Source organism: Tiliqua scincoides, chromosome 5 (assembly GCF_035046505.1).
Source record: "Tiliqua scincoides isolate rTilSci1 chromosome 5, rTilSci1.hap2, whole genome shotgun sequence".
Lineage (NCBI taxonomy): Eukaryota > Metazoa > Chordata > Lepidosauria > Squamata > Scincidae > Tiliqua > Tiliqua scincoides.
Genome location: NC_089825.1, coordinates 127,878,946 through 127,884,945, shown reverse-complemented (window position 1 = coordinate 127,884,945; position 6,000 = coordinate 127,878,946).

The following is a 6,000-nucleotide window of genomic DNA, read 5'->3' as shown; positions in this document are numbered from 1 at the left end:
TTTTCAGTGCCAGGGCCCAGCCCTAACACATATGAAAGAAGATAAGATGAACATTCAGGTCAACATAAGAAGAGCCCCACTGGATCAGGCCAAAGGCCCATCTAGTCCAGCTTCCTGTATCTCACAGCGGCCCACCAAATGCCCCAGGGTGCACACCAGATAACAAGAGACCTGCAAGGCATTCTGGGAATTGTAGTTAAGAACATCAGAACAGCCCCACTGGATCAGGCCATAGGCCCATCTAGTCCAGCTTCCTGTATCTCACAGCGGCCCACCAAATGCCCCAGGGAGCACACCAGATAACAAGGGACCTGCAAGGCATTCTGGGAATTGTAGTTAAGAACATCAGAACAGCCCCACTGGATCAGGCCATAGGCCCATCTAGTCCAGCTTCCTGTATCTCACAGCGGCCCACCAAATGCCCCAGGGTGCACACCAGATAACAAGAGACCTGCAAGGCATTCTGGGAATTGTAGTTAAGAACATCAGAACAGCCCCACTGGATCAGGCCATAGGCCCATCTAGTCCAGCTTCCTGTATCTCACAGCGGCCCACCAAATGCCCCAGGGAGTACACCAGAACAAGAAGACCTGCAAGGTCTCCTGGGAAGAACATAAGAAGAGGCCCACTGGATCAGGCCAAAGGCCCATCTAGTCCAGCTGCCTGTATCTCACAGTGGCCCACCAAATGCTTTAGGGAGCACACAAGACAACAAGTCACAACCTGTGTCCTGGTGCCCTCCCCTGCATCTGGCAATCTGAGGTAGCCTACCTCTATAAACCAGGAGCTTGCACATACCTAGGACTATTTCACATTTGGTACATTTTTTTCCTTGTGGAACTCTTTGCCACAAGATCTTTGATAATGATCTCTTACTTAGATGACTTCAATAGGGGCTCGACCAAATTCATGGCGCAGGAGAGGCCTATCAGCCAGAATTAGCCATTGCACATGAAAAGGAAACTCCTTGATCTAAGGCAGTTCATTCTGAGTCACCATTGTCCGGCAGTATGTGGCAATAGAAGTGGGTGGGGGGCTGTTGCCCTGCTTGTGAATTTGTGGAAACATCAAGCAGGCCATGGTTGGATACAGGATGCTGGACTAGATGCTCAGGCCCAACCCTATCCAACTTTTCATCGTGATGCAGCCATGCCAATGGTGGTGAGGGACAGTCATGGAGGCCTCAATGTATGGGAATGTTTGTTCTGGCTGCATTGTGGCTGCATCGGCACTGGAAAGTTGGATAGGGTTGGCCCTCAGTCTTTCCCTGAAGGGCTGTCCTTGTACTCATAAGTGCTCCTGAGCAAGTGCAGAGTAGTTACATTACTCATCACTGAGTAAAACGAGTATCCACACATCAAAGGGGAAAGGGGAGGATCAAGGGTGTTCCTCTCAAGTGTGGCCCTCTCTTTTTCTAGAAATTGTGTACTAAGAAGTAGCAAAATAATATTTAGAATAAAGGGCTCCTTGTACCTCTGTCAGAACAGCTGCCCGTCTGTCCAGCTGCCCACTTATTTGTTAACAGCCTGTAGCTCAAACAGAGCCCACCTCCCAGAATTAAATATGCAAATAAGTAACTATGAGAATCCACCCAAATAGCAGGAAAATCCAGGGAAGGGAAGGGAAGCATACCTACCTTTTTGGCTCTAGTCCTGGTCTGCCACCTTGACCCTCTGGCTGCTCTCTCTTGCCAAGGCCTGATTGTACCCTTTTTAACTGGAGATGCTGCGGGGAGGGGGGGATAAAACCAGGAAGGGTACCTCATGCCCTATGAAATAACCCTGAAGGCAGCTCATTCCACATGAAAAACTATTGCAAACATATGCGGCAAATAAAAAGAACACCCAGAAATAAAAACTAAAAATGTTAGCAATAAGAGAATTATCAGCCACAGCAAGAAATGTACCTCCCCTTGCCAGTCTAACCCTGTACTCAGATCAGCAGCTGCTCTCCAAGGTCCTGGGCAGAGCTCTTCCCTAGAAATGCTATCTGAGATTCCTTGTCAACAGATATGTCACGGTTTGAACCCAGGACCAGCTGCATGCAAACAGTGTGTCCTCTCAGAGGTTCTTCTGCTGAGGCTCTATCAAAGGAACCTACAAAGGGATGTACTTCCAGAAAAGTATTCTCCTTTTCTCTGTTCCTATATTTGCAGGGACTGGTTGTAATTACTCCATGGTGAGGGAAAGGCACTCTGCACTTGCCCAGAGGTGATTTCATACAATGCATTTGGGGCCAAGTTCTGGTACTGGAAGAAAGTCTGAGCTTAAGCCATCGTGACCCTTGTCTCAAATTTAGGGTTTTTTTTACGTTTTTATACCACCCTTCCTCCAAAGCTCAAGTTGGTGTACATGGTTCCTTCCCTCCATTTGTCCGAACAACAATCCTGTGAGGTAGGTGAGGCTGAGAGATAGTGACCAGCCCAAGGTCACCCAGGAAGCTTCATGGCTGAGCGGGGATTTGAACCTGGATCTTCTAGGTCTAAGTCCAACTCCAGAACCACGACCAAATTGCCCCCTAACTTCTTTCCACAGGGGCAGCTCTACCATGAGGTAAGGTGGATTTGGGATGTCACAGAGGCTGAGCAAATACTGGCTCTCATTTTTGCAATAACAGGCAGGTGGCATCACTTGGAGATTTACAATACAATCCTATGCCTGTCTACTCAGATGTAAACCCCTGCGTTCAGGGGGGCTTACTCTCAGGAAAGTATGCATAGGATTGGGGCCTTATTCAGCCCCAAAAAGGCCCACATGGTCCATGCCCCCAAAAGCTTTTGTAGATAAAAGTTTGGTGGTGTTCATTTGGTGAATAAGAAAAAACACAAACTCTGGCAGAAGAAATGAAAAAAATGCCATGCAGGACTCAAAGGAAGGAGGAGCACATCGACAGCAGCATTCAGGGAAATAATAAAAGCTCTTTAGAATATATTAGAAGCAGGAAACCTGCCACAGAAGCAGTTTGCCTGTTGGATGGTGGAAGGGTGGGGGGGGGAGGGGAGATCAAAAGGGACCTGGAGATTGAAGAGAAATTAAATGACTTCTTTGCATCTGTCCTCATGGCAGAAGAGCCTGGGCAGATCTAGCTGCCTGAACAGCCCCCCCCCCTTTCCGTGGAAGGGTGACTAAAGAATTAAGTCAAATAGAGTTTACGAGAGGACATTTCAGAACTTATTGACAAATTACAGATCAATAAGTCTGGCAGTGTCTTTTCTAGTGGCTGTCTGCTAGTGTTCTTTTGCATCTTTTAAGATTGTGAGCCCTTTTGGGACAGGGAGCCATTTAGTTATTTGATTTTTCTCTGGAAACCGCTTTGTGAACTTTTTTTGTTGAAAAGCAGTATATAAATAATAATAATAACAATAATAAAGTCACCAGGCCCAAATGGCATCCATCCAAGAGTTCTTAAGGAACTCAAGAATGCTGATCTACTTGTCCCTTAATATGCTGCTTGTCCCTTAAGATGGGCCAATGTGCCAAGGAACCAGAGGATAGCTAATGTCATGCCAGTCTTTAAAAGAGAAGGGAGTGCAGATGCAGTAAACCACAGGTTGGGCAATGTAATTTCTGTTCCAGGTAAGATGGTGCAAACCCTAAACAAGAACAGCATCTTGGAGCATTTAGAAGAACAAGTTTTGCTGAGGGAGAATCAGCATGTCTTCTGCAGTAGTAAGTCTTGCCTCACTGACCTTTTAGCAACAGGGATGTTGGTGAACCCACTTGTCTTCTATATCTAGACTTTCCGAAGGCATTTGACATGGTCCCTCATCAAAACGCCACAGTCAGGGAATAAGAGGGCAAGTCCTCTTATGGGTTAGGAACTGGTTGAAGACCAGGAAACAGAATGGGTTTAAATGGGCATTTTGCACAATGGAGAGAGGTGAAAAATGGTACGCCCCAAGGATCAGTCTTGGAATCAGCCCTTTTCAACGTGGTCATAAATGACCTGGAGATGGGGATCAGCAACCAAATGGCCAAGTTTGCGGATGACACTAAACTATTCTGGGTGTTGAAGTCTGGAACGGACTGTGAAGAGCTTCAGAGGGATCAGTCAAAACTGGGGGAATGGGTTGCAAAATGGTACATGTGTCTCAGTGTAAATAAGCATAAAGTGATGCACATTGGGCAAGAAATCAAAATTTCACACATGTGCTGGTGGGTTCTGAGCCATCTGTGACAGATTAGACCAGGGGTGTCAAACATAAGGCCCGGGGGCAGGATGCAGCCCCTGGAAGCTTTTTATTCTGCCCCCAGGCTCTCAGCTGCTGAGCAGTGCTGAGGTGTTACTGCTGAAACAGCAGCCCACATGAAAATTGGGCTCTCCCATATCTTGAAATATAGTCAAACCATTTGCATATTTTCTCTTCTGTCATTTGCAGATAATGAGAACAAAGTGCTGATTTCTGGCCATCGGCTACTTAATGATGTCACTTTCTGGTTAATGACATCACTTCCGGCTCTCAGAGCAGGCGTCCTGAATGCTAACTTCGGCCCTCTGTATGAAACGAGTTTGACACCCCTGTATTAGACCTTGGGGTGCTGGTGGTCAGCTCAATACCATCTCACACAACACCGAAACCAAGGGGATATCCACTAAAATTGACTAGTGGGAGAGTTAGAACAGACAAAAGGAAGTATTTCTTTACCCAGCACATAATTATTCTGTGGAACTCCTTGCCGCAGGGAGACATGACAACTCCTTGTCATGTTGTGATGATACCTGGTGTAGATGCCTTTAAAAGGGAATTGGACAGATTGATGAAAAGTCCATCACAGGTCACAGGTCATGACTGGGTCATGATTGGATGCAACCTTTGGGTTTTAGAGGTAGCCTATCTCTGAGCACCAGATGCAAGGGAGCGGCAACAGAATACAAGTATCTTACTGTCTTGTGTGCTCCCTGAAGCACCTGGCTGGCCACTGTGAGATACAGGAAACTGGACTAGATGGGCCTTTGGCCTGATCCAGTGGGGCTCTTCTTCTGTTCTTATGTATCAGGTGCCTGTTCAAGGCACAGGAGCAGAGGGCAGGAGAAGCCTGATCTTCTCCTACCATCTTCCTCTTCCACATGGGCTCCCTGGGGTAGCAGACATGCCCCCTCCCAATCTAGTTCATCCCCGCTGCCCCCCAATGATCTACCCCACTCTGCAGAGGCCTGAGTAGAGTAGCCTGAGGAGGTGCAGAGCACTCAGTTTTGCACAGTGCCTCACTTTGGCTTGCAAAGCACTATGTGTTGCATGAAGTCTCACTGCAGGTGTGCAAGAGGCCCTCTCCCCTTTGTAGCGGCTACCAGGAGGGGGCCGCTTGCAAGCCAAGGTGAGGTTCCATGCAACACATAGTGCCTTGCAAGCCGGGTTCAAAACTGGGTGCTTTGCACCCCCTCCAGCTACACCACTGCATCCCAGTCTTTGATCTCTGCAGTTTCCTTCCTCCCAGTATTGTTACAGGAGTAGCATTTGCTCCATGGCTACTGTTGCATGAGCAATGCAGACCTCCACATTCAAAAGAGACACAAGAGCTTCTTCCAGCGCTAGAAGAACTTTAGTATTCCAATTATTATTGGAATATTATTGGATCATCCCTCCCCCCCATCTACCCCTCCCTTCCCCAGCTCTGCAGACAGGACCCAGGAAGGGTGACCCTTCCAGCTGATCCTTCCCAGAGAACCCAGTAGTCCTGGAGCCTGGCTGGGAAGGGGTTAAGCATCTCCCTCTTCCTCCCCCTTTGCAATGCACTCCCTCCTCCCCCCTCCCCCTGCTGCTCTTAATTGCAGCTTCTCCGTTGCCTTGGCAACTGTGATCGAGGGAGCGAGACAGTCGCAGGGGGAGAGGAATAAAAAATAGAACAGGGAGAGGAGGGAATAAAAGGCGAAGCAGGGATGATAAAATGCAAAGGCACCTGCTTGGGGTGGAGGGGAGATAACACTACAACTCCCAGGTGCCCTTGCGCCTCCCCAGGCAGTTTTTTCCCATCCTTGCAATTCTCCTCCTCCTCCTCCCGC